Genomic DNA, 19,824 nt, shown 5'->3' on the forward strand with positions numbered 1-19,824 from the left:
AAGCTGAGTGGCCCTGGCAGAATACAAACTGAGTGCCAATGAGCAGGTTGTTGTTAAGCAAGTGCTGCTTGATAGCACTGCTGATGACCTCTTCCATCACTTCATTGATGATCAATATTTGAGGTAGAAGTAACCACAATGGTCAGGAGGAGGTGTGATGAAATCTGTGGTTTGTGGAACCAGCAGGAAACATGTGCAAGCTGTTGGCTGAACAGATGATTGGTCAAATATTCTGCTCTGCACACATGAGGTGTGGGAGTCATTTGCAAGGCCAGCATTTGTTGCCCATACCTAATTGCCTCTTGAACTGAATGGCTTGCTAGGCAATTTTAGAGGGCAGTTATGATTCAACCACAATGATGTGGGTGTGGAGTCACATGTAGTCCAGACCAGGTAAGGATGGCAGGGCACCATTCCTAAAAGGAGTGAGCCAGCTGAGTTTTTACAATAATCAATGATAGTTGTCATGGTAACCATCACTGAGACTAACTTTATATTCAAGGATTTTTAATTGAATTTAAGTTCCACCAGCTGCCATGGTGGGATTTGAACCCATATTCCCAGAGCATTAGCCTGGGCATTTGGATTACTACCGCATTGTCCAGCTTCGTTTTTAAGACAGTCCCTAACTGCAAGAGAAACTTAGACTTCAGCTTTCTGGGAAATGGGTTGTGATCTCAGGTTGCTCGGGAAATGGAAGCTGATTGAAATCAGGCAAACAACAGAACCATAAGATTGTCCAGCAGTTCACTGCAGGCACGTTGTGGAGAAGCATGTGTAATGCTTTTTAAAGAAGGAAACCTGAAGGCTGAATTCAAGATTGGATACAAGAAAAGTAAAGTTACTGCCAATTATTCAGTTATTTTGGAGGGACTGATTAACCAGAGGCAGCCATTTTGGTGAGGACCATGCCGATGGGACTTGGGTCAGTTTGGAGTGGCTGTTGGAGGAGAATCACATGATTAAATATTGTATGCAGAAAGGAACCGGATCTCTACTGAAGGAAGACAGAATTTTGAAGGAATTTGTGGCAGAACATAATGCCGTATATGCTAAGTGGATTGCCTGACAACCCTGTGAAACCTAACTTTGTTGTATCTGCTAGTTAATGCGTAATTTTTCATTGATGTACTGACTGTGATTGCCTGTTAATGTTTCTAAAATTTATGTTGATTTTTGGTTTGAAAATGAAAGTAAAAGTTATAAATCTGAAATCTTGTCCACTTAGTTCTTTCATTGGGGTCATTTGGTAAATTCAATTCTGTTAGTTTGTTCATCTCCACAGTGTCAAGGACAGAATTTATGTGTTCCCTTTCCCAGGCCATGATCAATATGTTGGTCTAAGAGCGTGTGTTTTCGTACCCTCAGGGTCAGAATCAGAATTAAATATAACTCAGCAGCAAGCATTTTGTGAGTTTACAAATATAGGAGATGATTTCTTATCAAACACTTGTCCCAGAATTTAAAATGTGACATTTCACTTGCTCATCTTCATACACACTCTCACAAACACAAATTCTAGACACAGATGAAGGTAAAACAATATGCTTGCAGCTTATAATTATCTCAGTCACTTTCATGGCAGGCCTGTAGTTTCTTAGAGAATGTTGGTGCTTTAGTTGAAGTGAAGGTCTTGTAAAGCAGAGGGCTCTCTGTAAGCTGTGAGGCCTTTTATAATCGAATGTCCAGGAGGTTGGTTCTCCGGTGAACTTGAAGTTGGAATAGGTTAGGAGGAGCCCTTTTCCCACTTTCAGAGCATTGCTGTTTATTACCTGGACTTCTTGGATGATTTACAGGTGGTTTGATGGCTTTTGGTGGAATTTTGTCTGAAGAACAACTTTTTGATGTTATTTTAAAAGCAAACAGTAAGTATGGCTGTCTCATCAGGGGACCTGTTACAAGTCCAAAACCCTTTTCCAAAAAAATGTGGGTGGATATGTTGATTATACATCCTGTGTTGCCAATTTCACATCTTGAGAGTTTGGGATAGCTAGTATCTTTGTAGTTGGATGACCCACTCAATTTGAAATTACCCTTTTGAATTGGTTTCAGGAAAAGCCATTATGTCAACATCAGTCTTGAGGCAGGGGAGTGGTTCCAATCCACAAAAGAAGTCAGGTGATCCATGGTGGCCATTTTTATTCAGCCTTTGGTAGTCAGTTTAAAGACATAACAATTAGTTTGAAGTTCAGAATATACTGGGACATGACAAGAGGGATCAGAACAGGAGGTAACAGTGATAATGGGTGGGGTAGTGGTGGTGATGATTGAAGGTGAGGTAGCAATGCAGATTGTGGAGCAGTTAGCAACTGCAATTCCTGGCGAGGTCAAGATGGTGTTCAGAGGTAGATAAAGATGGTGATTGGGTGGGGGAGGGGGAAGGAGAGAGGAAGTAATGGCAGTGATCACAGGTGGAGTTCACAACGCGATCGGGGATAGTAAAAACTCTGGTTAGGGAGGAAGTGGTAGCCGGCAATGGCCTGTATTCATTTAAGCACTCCTCATTCCAGAGACATAATCAGGAAGCAATGTTTTTTAATCATACCTTGTTGGTTGTGTCTTAATATGTAGCCCCTTTAAGGATCACTTGTTAGGCCACATGTAGGCGTGGCTTTCCCGAATGCAGCTGGCACTCTCTGCATCAGAGCATTCCAAACTTGCAGTGATGGCGTAACCAGCCACGAGGCTTCTTATTTACACATACTGATGTTCTAATGCCTGTTTCAGGCATAGGCATGACACACCAAGTTGTTGGCCTTTATCGCTATGTTTGCAGATGCATTTCCCACTCATATTGTGCATGCGCTCCTTATCTGTCATAAGGGAGATTTAGGAGACCATTTGGTTAAAGGGTTACTGTGTAGACGAATATTGTTCCAAGCAAACTTAAATCATGGAGTCACATAATCATAGAATAGTTACAGCAGAGAAGGAAGCCATTCGACTCATCATGCTGGCTCTTTGCACGAGCAATTTAGCCCACACACCAGCCCTTATGCTGCAAGTTTTTTTTTTCTCTTCAGATGCTTATCCAATTCAGTTTTGAAAGCCATGATTGAATCTGCCTCTGCCACCTTCTCAGGCAGTGCTTTCCAGGCCCTAATCATTTACTGAGTGAAAAAACATTTTTCTTCACATTGCCTTTGGCTCTTTTGTCAATCACATTAAATCCGTGCCCTTGGGTTCGCGACCCTCCTGTCGATGGCAACAGTTTCTCTATCTACTCCATCCAGATGATTTTCTATCTATCAAATCTCTCCTCAACTTTCTCTTCTCGAAGGACAACAACCCCAGCTTCCCCAGGCTCTCCATCAGTCTCTCATCCTGTAGCCATTCTTGCCAATCTTTTCTGCACCGTCTCTAAAGCTTTACATCCTTCCTAAGGTGCTGTGCCCAGAATTGGACACAATGCCCCAGTTGAAACCAAATCACAGTTTTTTTTAAAAAGGGTTCATCATAATTACTTGTTTAGTGCTCTATGCTTTTATTTATAAAGCCCAGCATCCCTTATGCCATGTAAGCCATACTTTCAACCTGGCATGCTAACTTCAATGATTTGTGCACATATACCCCCAGGTCTCTGTGTTCCTTCACCCCCTTTAGAATTATATGCTTTAACTTGTATTGCCTGTCCTCATTCTTCCTGCCAAAATGTATCACTCCATACTTCTCTGCATTAAATTCCCATGTTATACTCCATCTGTCACCTTGTTGCCCATTCACTTAACCTGTCTCTATCTCTGCAGATTGGCTCACTGTCCTCCTCACAGCTTAAATTTCCACCTAAACTTAGTCTAGTCAACATACATAGATACACTACTCTTCATCTTGTTGCCTAAGTCACTAATATAGATCGCAAATAGCTGTGGCCCCAACACTGATCCTTGTGGCACTGCTGCAGTCACTGCCTGCCAACTTGAAAACTCCCAATTGTAAGAACCCTTGGAAATCCCTACATAAGGTTTGCTTGCTAATTAACACAAGCTAACTTAAATACCTCTGTAATTTCATTGCTGCACTGTTTTCATTTGTGCCATTTGTAATACACCCTGGCTAAAAGCATTTGAGAGGTGACTTGATGGGGGAATTGTGGTTTTGGCCTTCACGAACAAAAAACACCTCATCAGAAACCATGTGGAGCAGGAGAAAAGACAGCTTGAGATCTAAAAGAACCTATCAGGTGCAAAGCTGCCAGCCCTAGCATTGAAATGTTCCTAAGTTAATGATAGAAAGTTATTGGGCAGAGGGATTTTTCAAACCTTCAAGCAGACCGAGTGCTAGCCGAGAGGCCACATGTAAATGTACTGCACTGAATGGACGACCAATGTGACTACTTGGAGATCAAGTTCCCACCTGATACTGTGCTTTAATATTAATGTTCAGACAGCAGCATGTGTCAAGTTTTATTTGTGCTGAATAAAAACTGTCACCAATAAGAGTTATCGCTTTGAATCATTCCAGAGTTTGGTGAAAGGGGATAAAAGGTTGAGTGATCCCTTGAACCCCGTTTTTCCAACACAATTCATCCTTACTCTTTACTTCCTGTTTGTTAACCAATCCTCTATCCATGCTAAAATATCACTCCCAACTCCATGAGCATTTATCTTGTACATTAATCTTCAGCGTGGCACCTTATCGAATGCCTTCTGGAAATCCAAAATCTATCGTTCCACTTTATCTGCCCTATTAGTTACATCCTCAAAAAACGCTAATAAAATTGTCAAACACGGTTTCCCTTTCGTCAAAGCATGTTGACTTTGTCTGATTGTACTATGATTTTCTCAGTGCATTGTCAAGGCTTCCTTAATAATGGATTCCAGCACTTTCATAACGACTGATGTCAGGCTAACTGACCTATAATTCCCTGTTTTCTCTCTCCCTCCTTTCTTGAATAGCGCTGTTACATTTTCTAGCTTCCGATCTTCTTCATTAGCGACAGCTGGCCTTTTCTTCAAGAAAGATAGCCCAGCTAAACCCAATCCAATCCATACCATTGTCCAGGTTTAAATACTTTCCAACAGGACCCATTGTTTATTGATTAGAAGAATGATGTGTTTTCGAATCATAGAACGATGGTGCCAAAGAAGACTACTCGGCTCAATGTTGAGGTTGTTGTTGAATTTGTTGCTGTTTTCAATGTTGAGGATATTGTTGAATTTGTTGGTGATTTTCAATGTTGAGGTTGTTGGTGAATTTTTTGGTGTTTTCAATGTTGAAGTTATTGTTGAATTTGTTGCTGTTTTCAATGTTGAGGATATTGTTGAATTTGAAGGTGATTTTCAATGTTGAGGTTGTTGTTGAATTTGTTGCTGTTTTCAATGTTGAGGATATTGTTGTATTTGAAGGTGATTTTCAATGTTGAGGTTATTGATGAATTTGTTGGTGTTTTCAATGTTGAAGTTATTGTTGAATTTGTTCGTGATTGTCAATATTGAGGTTGTTGTTGAATTTTTTGGTATTTTCAATGTTGAAGTTATTGTTGAATTTGTTGCTGTTTTCAATGTTGAGGATGTTGTTGAATTTGTCTCTTAAATGCCCTCTGAACAAGAGGGATGGGCAATAAATGCTGGCCTGGCCATCCCATGAATGAATAAGAAAAAAATAATGTGGCAGGAGGGTGGGCTTTGAAAACAGCAGCCCGCCTGCCATTTTGAAAGCAGTACTTAAAAGGTACCTAACAGCCCAGTTGACTGCCAAAAAGCATTGTCCATGTTATAATAAGGTGGGTGCACAGGAAACGTGGCTGGTGGAAATTATGTTTTCTTTCAGGGACTGATGAAAGGGCAGATATAAAGGTTGGAGGTGGGTCTATGACTGACTTTAACAGGAGAGGGTGCTGAGAATTAGTTATTTCTGAAAATGTATGCTTTACGTCCACATCTGACCAGATTCAGAACTACTCCTCAGAGGAGTGTCCACAAATCTGGTGCTGTGGTCATCTTTGAGCACTGCCCCATTTGTGATGTGAAATGGTGGCTCCTATGGGCATTGTATACTCTGTGGGAGGTGCTAACTCCTGTGAGGAGGAAAGGAGGAGGAGATGGTGTTAGAGGCAAGGTACTAGCATGGATAGAAGATTGGCTGTCTGGCAGGAGGCAGAGAGTGGGGATAAGGGGGTCCTTCTCAGGATGGTGGCCGGTGACTAGTGGAGTTCCGCAGGGGTCAATGTTGGGACCACAACTTTTCACTTTATACATTAATGATCTAGATGAAGGAACTGAGGGCATCCTGGCTAAGTTTGCAGATGATACAAAGATAGGTGGAGGGGCAGGTAGTAGTGAGGAGGCGGGGAGGCTGCAGAAGGATTTGGACAGGTTAGGAGAATGGGCAAAGAAGTGGCAGATGGAATACAATGTGGGGAAGTGTGAGGTCATGCACTTTGGTAGGAAGAATAGAGGCATAGACTATTTTCTAAATGGTGAGAGAATTCAGAAATCTGGAGTGCAAAGGGACTTGGGAGTCCTAGTCCAGGATTCTCTTAAGGTTAACTTGCAGGTTGAGTCGGTGGCTAGGAAGGCAAATGCAATGTTGGCATTTATTTCGAGAGGACTGGAATATAAAAGCAGGGATGTGCTGCTGAGGCTTTATAAGGCTCTGGTCAGACCACATTTAGAATATTGTGAACAATTTTGGGCCCCGTATCTCAGGAAGGATGTGCTGGCCCTGGAGAGGGTCCAGAGGAGGTTCACGAGAATGACCCCAGGAATGAAAGGCTTAACATATGAGGAACGTTTGAGGACTCTGGGTCTATACTCGATGGAGTTTAGAAGGATGAGGGGGGATCTGATTGAAACTTACAGAATACTGAAAGGCCTGGATAGAGTGGACGTGGGGAAGATGTTTCCATTAGTAGGAGAGACTAGGACCCGAGGGCACAGCCTCAGAGTAAAGGGAAGACCTTTTAGAACAGAGATGAGGAGAAACTTCTTTAGCCAGAGAGTGGTGAATCTATGGAATTCATTGCCACAGAAGGCTGTGGAGGCCAGGTCATTGAGTGTATTTAAGACAGAGATAGATAGGTTCTTGATTGGTAAGGGTATCAAAGGTTACGGGGAGAAGGCGGGAGAATGGGGTTGAGAAACTTATCAGCCATGATTGAATGGCGGAGCAGATTTGATGGGCCGAATGGCCTAATTTCTGCTCCTATGTCTTATGGTCTTATGGGGAAACAGGAGGCCAAGTGACCAGAGGCAGGAGTGTCATGAGTTGCAGAAAGGTGAATGTAGTAATTATGGTTTTGTTTAGTGTGTAATGTACCTTTCAGAGTAATACTTGTGTAGTAATATCACATGGCCTGTAGTAACCAATAGGAGAGTAGCACGGGCTACCTCAGCAGTCTGTGCAGAGACAGAATTGAAGTTGAAAGTGCACGTATAGTTGCTGTTGAATATATTGTTAATAAATTTAATGTTTCCATCCAAGAAATGCCTGTGAATCAACTCTAACTATAGTACCAACTCGGCCACTACTCGTAACAAATAGGCAACGAAGATACACGGGATCCAACAAATTGGTGACAAGGATAAAGCAAGATTAAAGGGAAGAAACCAAGTTGAAAAGAAATTGGCACTGTACCTTGCCCAATAATTGTAAGTAGATGTTCCGTTCGAATCAGAGAAGTAATTCCCGCTCAGAATGGCGCAATTCGTAAGAATTGGTCCTTTCGATCCAGCCACGGATGATTGGTCTCATTACATTGAATGCCTCGCATTCTTTTTCCAAGCAAATGAAATTATGGAACAACAGAAGAGGCTGGTGATCCTCTGATGTACATGTTAAAATAAAGCCTATGGCTTGATTCATAGTTTGATGGCACCCAATGCCCCAGATTCGAAAAATTTTGATGAATTGGTTGACCTCATGAAGGGTTATTACCAGCCAAAGCCCTCTGTAAAGATGCAAAGATTCAAGTTTGACTTGAGAAATAGACCCCTGGGGGAGACAGTTTCTTGCTATGTGGCAAGTTTGAAGCAGTTAATGGAACATTGTGAGCTTGATACATCTCTAAATGACATGCTCAAAGATTGTTTAGTGTGCGGTGTGAATGAGGACACGGTTCAGAAGAGATTATTGTCTGAAGCAAATTTAGATTTTAAGAAGGCGCTAGAGGTGACACTAGCCATGGAAAGCGCAGTTAGAGATTCAAAAGTCATACAGGGAGTGCAAAATGGTGCCATCCTCCACTTTAGGTGGGAAACTCCAACCAAAAAGGGCATGAAAATGCTAGACTTAGCAGCAAAAACAAAGAATAATTTCAATAAAGGTGGAAACAAGCAGTCTTATAATGATTGGCATTTTAAAAGAAATGAATGTTATTATTGTCACAGAAATGGACCTATAATGAGACAGTGTAAGGAAAAATTCAAGCAGAGTTTAAACAAAAGGAAAAGACCCAGTGAGATCTACAATGTAGAAGAGGGGGAAAAAACGAATTCATATATTTACTTGTCATTTAATTTGAAGTTTGGAACCAATATTTATCACAGTGAAAGTAAATAGCAGACCTGTTAGAATGGAAGTGGATACAGGAGATTCCACTACTTTAATTGGGGAACATACCTTCAGGTATCTGAATTATGGTGAACATCAATTAAATTTAGAAGAAACTGCTGCCAAATTAAAAACATACACGGGTAAAAACATTCAAGTCAAAGGCATAAACAGAGTAACTGTCCATTATGGAAGCCAATCGGTAAAGCTACCAGTGTTGGTACTGAGAGGCAGAGAACAAAGCCTCCTAGGGCGAAATTGGCAAAAGGAAATCAGCCGTGATTGGCCACTGAGATTCCAAAAGGAAATTGGAAATGTTCCTGTTTTGGGAAAGGAGTGTGTGCGGAAGAAATGCAGGCTGTCTTAAGTCAAAACATGGTAGAACAGCAAAAGAAACTCAAAGAGACCATGCTTGATGACAGAGTTCGAGACGAGGTGAGTAACCTTCGAAAGGAAAAAGAAAACCTGCTAAAAGACCTTCACACACTACAAGATTCCCTCAGGTCTAAGCTTGTGCCTCTGGAAAAGTGTGAAGAGAAACAAAGGGCATAATTTTTGGCTCCTCGTGTGAGTGTGCACCTGACCCGAACGAGTGTAAAATGACACACAATGACGTCAGGCGAGCATCCCAACGTTATCACGCACTCACGCGATATTTTAGTCGGCGGCCACTTGCAGGAGTTGGCAACGTGCCCGCCAACAATTAAGTGGCCTACTAAGGCCCTTAATGAGCTAATTGATTGAAATATTTCGCTGCCCATCCCACTGGTCGGTTGGCGGGCAGGCGTACAGGCCAAGCGGCCTTTGCATTTTTGGCGAAGCCTCATCCATGGGCTGGATGAGGTTTCGACCAGTGTTTAAAAAAAAAATTAAAAGCTTTTCAAACTCATCTTTAACATGTCCCTGCTCATGTGACAGAGTCACACAAGGGCACGTGTTTTTAACGTTTGTAATTCCTTTATTTTTTATTTTTAAAAACCTCAGCTCCCGGATGCAGCTCTGTGCCCTCCTCCCGCCCCCACCTCGGCAGCACTGAGCGCTGCAGCACGCGTTTCATGCTGGCTGGCCGTCAACTGGCCCGCTGGCGTGAAATCGTGGTTGGGGCCCGACGGCAGGTGGTGGTCCATTTCGCGGCCGCTTCTGTTTGCCCCCTGCCGAACCCGCCCGACGACTAGAAAATCCTGGCCAGAAACAATTCAGCACTTCTCTGAATGAACTGAAGGATGAGTTTGCAGAGAAGTCACAACAATGCTCAATTTTCCAGGAGGCAGCAAACAAACACAAATAAGAGATGGAAGAGCTGAAGAATCAGCTACATGAAGCCAAAGAGATTTGGAGGCAAAAGACGCAGCATTTTCTAAGAAGCACTCAGACAATGAAATTTTGGGAGTCGCAACTCACTCAAGTCAAGCTCTCACCTATGAGTAGTGTGGCCAATATTGAAGTCGAAAAGAGGGCTGAGGTTAAAATCAGCACCAGTAAGAAGAAGGCACGTAGAAAGAAGACACAAAAACACAAATGAGACTTTAATCCTTACAGCATATGAATACATAGGCCTGGAAATAAAATTACAAACGCCGAAGCACTTTGTCATTTGCTTTTACAAGAAAATGATGAGCACCTCCCAGTTCCACAGGAACTTGTTTTACTGTTAAATTTCTTAGATTCATCACCTGTATGTTCTCGACAGATCAGTGGCTGGCAAGCTGGGGCACAGTCGTATCTCAAGTACGAGAGTAAGTGCTACATGGTTGGTCACAGAAGCCCGTATCTGATGAAATTAAACGGTACTTCAATAGAAGACATGAAATAACCAGCCAGGATGGCATCTTATTATGGGGAGCACGAGTGATAGCTCCTCCAAAGGGAAAGGAGCCACTTTTAATTGATCTACACAGTGCCCATCCAGGAATTTCTCGAGTGAAGACTATAGCACGCAGCTATCTATGGTGGCCTGGGATGGATGGTGAAATAGAGAGTTTAGTAAAGCACTGTGTGCAATGTCAGCAACTGCAAAAGTTGCCAGTAACAGCTCCATTACACCCATGGGAGTGGCCAGGTAGACCCTGGGTGCGGTTACACATTGACTACTTTGGACCTTTCCTGGGAAGTATGTTTCTGCTCATTGTTGATTCCCATTCAAAATGGTTGGGCGTATATGAGGGGAAGTCACCAACGTCGGGCACTACAATTGAGAAACTACATCAGAGGTTTGCTATTCATGGGCTACCAGAAGTAGTCGTTTCCGATAACGGCATGGCATTTACGAGTGCTGAGTTTCAACGGTTTATCAGCCTGAACGGTTTCACTCATGTGAAAACTGCACTGTACCACCCTTCCTCAAACAGACTGGCCTAAAGTGCAGTTCAAACATTCATGACAAGCATGAAAAAGCTAACTGGTGATTCCTTGACAACCAAGCTAGCACGCTTTCCTTTTCATTACCGGACTACCTCATACAACAACAGATGCCACACCTGCGGAGTTACTGTTGAAACGCCATCTCAGGACAAGATTGGGCTTGAAAGTGCTGAATTTAGAGGGAATGGCGGAAAAGAGTCAGGGAAGTCAGAAAACTAGGCACGACTGGCATTGTCGTGAGAGGAAATTTACTGTGGGAGGGCCAGTATACGTGAAACTTCGGGAAGGCCCAAAGTGGTTACCGGGTGAAATAAGTGTGGTGACTGGACCTCTATCTTATCACGTGGAGGTGGAAGGCCGGATCATCCATAAACATGTGGACCATTTAAGGAAGAGAGTGACAAATCACTAAGATTTGGTTCCACCAGCGACCGAGATCGGGTCTGCGTTTCCTGTTGAGGATACAGAACGGCCAGTGCCCACAAAGCACCTTATGTTCAGGCAACTCAGGGGAAGAAGGTTCCTGACAAAGAATCTGAAGTTGTGGAGTTGTGACGCTCCACATGTACCAGGAAACCACCAGAAAGACTAAACTCATAAATTCCTTACCCAATGTAAATATCGTATTGTCTTGAAAAATATATACTTGTAAGTATAGTATGTATAGCCGACTTAAAGGGGGAGGAATGTAGTAATTATGGTTTTGTTTAGTGTTTAATGTACCTTTAAGACTAATACTGGTTAAGGAAGATCACATGATCTGCAGTAACCAATAGGAGAGTAGCGTGGGCTACCACAGCAGTCTATGCAGAGATGGAGTTGAAGTTGAAAGTACACATATAGTTGCTGTTAAATATATTGTTCATAAAATTAATGTTTCCACTCAAGGAGTGTCTATGGATCAACTCTCTATAGTTCCAATTTAACCACCACTTACAACAAATAGGCGATGAGGATCTGCAGGACCCAATAGTGAACAAGCTGCTGAGGAGCGAGAGGCTACTGAGGGGAGGCAGCAGCCGGCACTCAGATACAGGCGAAGGCCTTACCCTGTCAACTGCATTGACAGGGTTCAAATGTCCTACCTGCTTACGCCAGAGCAAGAGTTTCTCCGCAGACTTCTCTGTTCATGAGAGAGATTTCTATGTGACATGCTGGCTGCTGAGGTAGCCTCCAATTGTGTGGACGGTCACCTGCTGTGGCCTTAACAGTCACACTCGCCTTGAACCTCTTCTCCTTTGGCTCGTTCCAGGCTGCCTGTGGAGATATAGGTGGGATCACCCAACCTGCAGCAAATTATTGCATAAAGGTGTTTCACTGATGCTATGTTTAGGCTTGCACATCAATATATTTCCTTTACAACAGGCAACAACAGTCAAGTGGAAAAGAACCAGAGGCTTTGCAGCCATGGCTGTTTCCCACAGGATACGTGGGACCATTGATTGTACTGATGTAGCTATCAAAACACCAGCAGAGCCTGGAGCTTTCATCAACCGCAAGGAATACCACTCCATAAATGTACAGATTGTTTGCGACCACAATCAAAGACTCATGCAGGTGTGTACAGGGTTCCCAGGAAGCAGCCATGATGTAAATATCCTCAGATTCTCCCAGGTGCCAGGGATGTTAATGTTCCCAGACACTTTGGATGGGTAGCTGTTCGGTGACAAGGGATAACTCCCTGGAGAAATGGCTGATGACTCCAGTACGAAGTCCAAGGGCAGAACCTCAGTGTCATTACAATGAAAGTCACATAATGGTCAAGTCCCCGAGGTGAGATTCCGATACCTGAATAGATCAAGTGGGCCACTCCACTATGCACCAGCCAAAGTCTCCCTCATGGTAGTAACATGCTGTGTGCTGCATAACTTGACCATCTAGCAAGGGCAAACCCTGTCAGAAGAGGAATTGAGGGAGACAGGCCGGTTTTCTGATGAGGAGTCAGAGGAAGAGGAGTAACAGGTGCAGCAGACAACTGTTTAAGCCAGTCCAAGGGAAGGCTCTGGATGCCTGTAAGGCACAGAAATCTCTGATCATTAGAGGATTCCATTAGCTGAGTTTCTCCAACTCAGCACCACCTTCATGACCATGCAGCTCCGTGACATGAACACCAGTGCTGCATATGGGAAAGGTTACTCAGCCAAATAATGTCATTTGGAAGGATGCACATAATCACAGGGTCACATAAGAGCATCAAATGTATTTCTCACGTTTCGGTGCAGACTTGATGGGCCGAAGGGCCTCATCTGCACTGTGTGATTTTCTGATTCTGCGATTCTGAAATCTATATCCATACATTCTCACAGAGATAATGAACAGATGCACCTAGACAGTAATTGGAAAATAACAATCATTTATGTGCACAATAACGCATATCAATGTTCAGGGCTCATAAATAAGAAAGGCACTCGTGTGCACCCAAGCATGACTCTAATGTGGGGTTTTCTTGATTCTTTCCCTGGTGCTGTGGTGCTGTGTTCTTCCCTCACTGCCAAAAGTGGTGGAGACAGGCAGCCAACCTTTATGCCTCCTTGCCTGCAATGGCTTTTGCAGCTTTCTTCTCGTCTCCTGAGGCTTTGGGGACCCTGGAGTCTTCTGTGCAGTGGTAGGTGGCTCCGTAGTTGCCGTGGCATTCAGAGGCAACTCTGCCAACATCAGAGGGGTGGAGGAGAGGCCCTAGCCTGAGAGTTGCTCCTGAAGATGTTGGCAGCTGCTCCTCTGCCACCGTGAGGTCCACTTGGCCCTTCCTGATTTCCTGAGAGGCAGCTCCAGGCTCCACGTCCCCTCTCCCCCTGGCTCTGGGGCCCAGAGCTCAGAGACAAGGCGATGGCATGCAGGTCAGAATACATACCCAGTATCGCATCCGTGACCCGCTGGGTTAGCCCTCCATGACATTCACCAGCCTGTCAATCGATGAAGCCATGCATTCTATTGAGTGGGTCATCGTAGCGCTCATTGCCTGGATGGACTCTCCTCAATGTGCATGTCGGAACGTGCATCCTTTCTGGTATCTTCGCCAGATCTCCATGCACCTCACGCTGGAATCCAGCATTTGCCACTAGATGGGCGACTCCAGAGGTTTGTCATCAGCCTGAAGCTCTGCATCTAGGTCACCTCCGGAACTCCTCCGACTGCCTGAGGCCCTGCTCCATCGCAGCCTCCGAAAGCTGTTTCCGTAACTGTGATGTGCCCTCGCTAGTGCATCTACCTATTACACCGAGGTACGTGTATCTGTGCTAGTGCTAGGTGCAGAGCAAGGATGTGATGCTGCACCCACCGAGGCATCCTGTTCCTCCTGAAAAGTTAACGCAAGTCCCTTGGGGCTGCTACCTGCAGCTGTCGAAGTTGCACATGTGTGGTAAACAAAAAGGAGATTTAGGGGCATCTTCAACCTTCCAGATGAGTTTGGTGAGACACTCTTTATCATTGCAAACATGTGAAACATTGGAGGATGTAATTCAGTGTTGGAGCTTTATATCATTCAGCATAGAGGCACACCCTCTTCCCCGATGCCAGTAAGCCTTAAAAATCACAAACCACCCATGCTACCTTCCTGCCAGCATCCCCAGCCTCAAGCACTGCTCCCTCCCCAGCCCCTTCAGCAGTGTTTGCTGCAATTATGAAAAAGGGCCCTGGAATCTCACTAACCCAGGGCCTTCCTTCTATCGTGTCTCGACCTATGATCCGGCTCCACCGCCATTTTATGTGGCTGAACCTAACTCCTCCCTGGTCACGGTCTGGCCCTTCTGCCCCCAGACAACCAGCCTTTAGTTGCCGATTGGGCCTACTGCTGACCATCTCCCTATGGTGCTGGCCGCTACACACGTTATGACTCAGCTTTCAAAGGTGGGGGCAGGAGTTGGTGAATCACTGACTTCTGCATCTGCCTCCCACCCACCATCGAGCCACATAAAATTCCACCCATGGTGTGGGAATGAGCCTGTGGTTGTGTGTAACATTCTTGTCTCTGTGTCAGAAGGTGAATAATTCAATCCCACCACCAAACACATCTTCCCTTCACCCCCCCGGCGGCATTCCGTAGGGATCGTTCCCTCCGGGACACCCTGGTCCACTCCTCCATCACCCCCTACTCCTCAACCCCAACCTATGGCACCTCCCCATGCCCACGCAGAAGATGCAACACCTGCCCCTTCACTTCCTCTCTCCTCACCGTCCAAGGGCCCAAACACTCCTTTCAAGTGAAGCAGCATTTAACTTGCATTTCCCCTAACTTAGTCTACTGCATTCGTTGCTCCCAATGCGGTCTCCTCTACATTGGAGAGGCCAAACGCAAACTGGGCGACCGCTTTGCAGAATACCTGCGGTCTGTCCGCAAGAAAGACCCAAACCTCCCTGTTGCTTGCCATTTTAACACTCTACCCTGCTCTCTTGCCTACATGTCTGTCCTTGGCTTGCTGCATTGTTCCAGTGAATCTTCCGATTAGGCACTTTACAGCCTTCCGGGCTGAATATTGAATTCAACAACTTTAGATCTTAAACTCCCTCCCCCCATCCCCACCCCCTTTCTTCCCCCTCCCTTTTGTTTTTTTCAACAATTTATATAGATTTTTCTTTTCCCACCTATTTTCATTATTTTAAAATCTACAACTAATACCTTGTCAGTCTTTCCACCCCACCCCCACTAGAGCTGTACCTTGAGTGTCCTGCCATCCATTCTTAATTAGCACATTTTCTTAGATAATATCACCACCTTCAACACCTCTTTGATCCTTTTGTCTGTGACATCTTTTGATTATCTGCTCCTATCACTGCTTGCTTGTCCCCTCAACCACCAACCCCCCTCAACTTCTCTCTCCCCGCCCCCCCCCCACCCCCCCCCACTTAAACCAGCTTATATTTCACCCCTCTCCTAACTATACTCAGTTCTGTTGAAGGGTCGTGAGGACTCGAAACGTCGACTCTTTTCTTCTCCACCGATGCTGCCAGACCTGTTGAGTTTTTCCAGGTAATTCTGTTTTTGTTTTGGATTTCCAGCATCTGCAGTAGTTTTTTGTTTTTAATTCAATCCCCACTCTAGCCCATCTTGCATGAGTGGGGGCTAGAATCTGATCTCTCAATACTGGGTTGATGTTCAGTGTGGGGCTCACAGATGGATAAAGCGGTACTATTCCCACCCCTGAGTTAGAAGAGTTAGGTTCAGCCCCAAACAGCTCCAGTGGGCAGGGACAGGGTGCTTACCTCCAACTGATATATGTAGCCTCTCCCCATCATAAATATTGAGTGGTGCTCTTTAGCCTTGGTTGTAGCCCAACTAGAAGAAGGGATTATAAAGAGAAAATCAGTAAGGAAGACAACGGGAAACTACCTCAGCCAATCTTCCCTGGTAAATGGTTCAAGAACCTTACGTGAGACTTGAGTTTGTGTCTGCCTGGGACACAATGGATGGCAATGTGGTGCAAAATAATGTTATTAGCCCTGCCCTAATATAAAAAAGTATTACTTTTTTTAAAATAAAACCAGATGGGGGTAACAATACTTTAGGAAAAGAGATAAGGCAAAAGGTATTGTGGAGTTTTAACACAAATCCGATTGGGCACTTTATTTTAAAAAACTGATTCTAAATATTTGTGGCAGTGTTGACAGTGAGTAAAATACAAACAGTATTTAATCACTAAGTGATTGTTGCTTTATGGAAATTTTGGGCCGGTAAGTTATAGATACTTTACGATGTAAAAATACCAACCTATGTTGAAATGAAAAGTGTATGGTCGCTCACTGATGCTTCCTGATATAAATTTTCCCTTTCAGTCTTTGAGTTCTAGCTGTCTGTATCTTATGACAATGACATATTTAGGTTTTCAGGTGAAACACACTGTTTGATATCCAATACATGAAGCGACATAGGTTTACATTTCATCCAGATGCAGAAAACAGCTGCCAGTATGCAAATCCAGCTGTTTGCAGCTATCACCAGCTGCAGCCTGCATTTAGGAATGCAGGGATAGAAATAGATCATTCAGTCCCTCAAATCTGTTTCTGCTCATTCAATTAGATCATGGCTGACCTGCATCACAACATCATTTAGCTGACTTCGATCCATACCCCTTAATAGTTTCTGCCTAACAAAAATCTTTCAGCCATAAAAACTCCAAATGATCGAACATGCCTTTTAGAGGAAAGAATCCCAGGTTTCCACTACCACTTGTGTGAAGAAGTGCTTCCTTATTTTGCTCCTGAATGGCTTAGCTCTAATTTTAAGTTTATGCCCTCTCATTCAAGATTTCCCCACCAGAGGAAAAAATTCTCTTCATCTAGACTATTGAATCCTTTACAAAAACAGAATTACCTGGAAAAACTCAGCAGGTCTAGCAGCATCGGTGGAGAAGAAATCAGTTAACGTTTCGAGTCCTCATGACCCTTCGGCAGAACTGAGTATAGTTAGGAGAAAGGTGAAATATAAGCTGGTCTAAGGTGGGGGGGCGGGAGGAGAGAGAAGTTGAGAGTGGGGTGATTGTGGGGATAAGCAAGCAGTGATAGGAGCAGATAATCAAAGGATGTCACAGACAAAAGGATCGAAGAGGTGTTGAAGGTGGTGATATTATCTAAGAAAAGTGCTAATTAAGAATGGAAGGCAGGATACTCAAGGTACAGTTCTAGTGGGGGTGGGGTGGAAAGACTAACAAAGTTTTAGTTTTAGATTTAAAAATAATGGAAATAGGTGGGAAAAGAAGAATCTATATAAATTATTGAAAAAAAAAAGGGAGGGAGGAGAAACGGGGTGGGGATGGGGGGAGGGGGAGTTTAAGATCTAAAGTTGTTGAATTCAATATTCAGCCCGGAAGGCTGTAAAGTGCCTAGTCGGAAGATGAGGTGCTGTTCCTTTTATCATTTTAAACCCTTCGATTTGATTATCCCTCAATCCTCTATATTCAAGAGAATGCAAGCCAAATATATGCAACTGGTCCTTGGGATTAAACCTTTTAAACCTGGCCTCATTCTGGTAAAGCTGTGCTACATACCCTCCAATGTCAGTTTATCCTTCCTGATGTCCAGCTTTCTGAACAGAACACAATATGCCAGATAGGGTCTGACCAAGGCTCCATATCACTGGTGCATAACTTCATCCCCTTTATATCCAGCCCTTTGAGAAAATGGGCTAATCAGGGGACATCATGGCTAGGTGACGGTAACATAGTGGGAATGTTACTGAACTAGTAATCCAGGGGCTGATGCTCCAGAGACGTGAGTTCAAATCCCACCATGGCAGCTGATAGAATGTAAATTCAATAAATTTGGAATGAAAAATGCTGGTCTCGTCAATAATGGCCATGATACCGGATTGTAATTAAAAACCCATCGGATTCACTAATGTCCGTCAAGGGAGGAAATCTGCCCTCCTTACCCAGTCTAGCCTTCATGTGACTCCAGATCTACAGCAATGTGGTTAACTCTTAACTGTCCTCTGAAACAAGCCACTTGGTTGTATCAGACTGCTACAGTAAAAAGCACTGTGAAGGAATTTACACCAGGTAGGTTACAGAGGTTTAATAAAGCACTCAGCACCACCTTCTCAAGGGCAATTAAGGACTGGCAATAAATACTGACCTTGCCAGCAACACTCACATCCCAAGAACTAATTTTTAAAAAAATTCCATTAGCCTTTTTGCTTGCTTTTCATACCTGTTGATTACCTTTAAGTGGTTTGTGGACATGGATACCCTTGTCTCTTTTCTCATCTACAGTTTCTAGATTTTCCTCATTTAGAAAACACTCTGATCTGCCTTGAGGTGCATATCCAGACACTTTTTGAATGTGCTAAGGGTTCCTACCTCCACTACCCTTTCATGCAGTGAGTTCCATACCCCCATTTCCTCATCTCCCCTCTAATCTTTCTACCAATCACTTTAAATCTATGCCCCCTAGTCACTGTCCTCTCTGCTCAGGTAAATAGGCCTTTCCCATCCACTCTATCCAGGCCTGTAAAGAGGTGATCAGGACTGCACACGGTACTCAAGTTGTGGCCTAACTAATGATTTATATAGTTCCAGCACAACCTCCCTGCTCTTAGATTCTGCATCTTGCCTAATAAAGGAAAGGGTTTCAGATGCTTTCTTAACCACCTTAACAACCTGTCCTGCTACCTTCAGGGATCTGTGGACATTTACTCCAACATCCCTCACTTCCTCCCATTTATTGTGTATCCCTTTGTCTTGTTTGGCCTCCCCAAATGCATCACCTCACACTTCTCTGGGTTGATTTCCATTTGCCACTTTTCTACCCACCTGGCCAGTCCATTGATATCTTCCTGCAGTCTGCGGCTTTCCTTCGTTATCTACCATGTGACCAATTTTTGTGACATCTGCAAACTTCTTAATTATGCCCCCTACATTTACATCCAAGTCACTAATATATACTACAAAAAGCAGGGGACTGAGTACTGAGCCCAGTGGAACCCCACTGGAAACAGTCTTCCAGTCGCAAAAACACCCATCTTCGTTTCCAGCCACCAAGCCAATTTTGTATCCAGCCTGCTACATTCCACGGGATCCCATTGGCTTTTACTTGTTTTAACCAGTCTGCCATGTGGACCTTATTAAAAGCCTTACTAAAACCCACACCAACTGCACTACACTCATCAATCCTCCTTGTTACTTTCTCAAAAAATTCAAACAAGTTATTCAGACATGATCTTCCCCTAACAAATCCATGCTGATTATCCTTGATTAATCTAAGAACATAAGAACGTAAGAAATAGGAGCACGGGTAAGGCATTCGGCCCCCCAAACCTGCCTGGCCATTCAATAAGATCATGTCTGATCTGCCCCAGGCCTCAACTCCTCTTTCATGCCAACTCCTCATAGCTCTCAACTCCCTGATATTTCAAAAATCTATCCACCTCCTCTTTAAATACTTTCAGTGATCTGGCCTCCGCAACTCTCTGGGGACGAGAATCCCAGACATTCACTATCCTCTGAGAGAAGAAATTCCTTTGCATCTCAGCTTTAAATGAGT

Source organism: Cetorhinus maximus, chromosome 2 (assembly GCF_964194155.1).
Source record: "Cetorhinus maximus chromosome 2, sCetMax3.hap1.1, whole genome shotgun sequence".
Taxonomy (NCBI): Eukaryota; Metazoa; Chordata; class Chondrichthyes; order Lamniformes; family Cetorhinidae; genus Cetorhinus; species Cetorhinus maximus.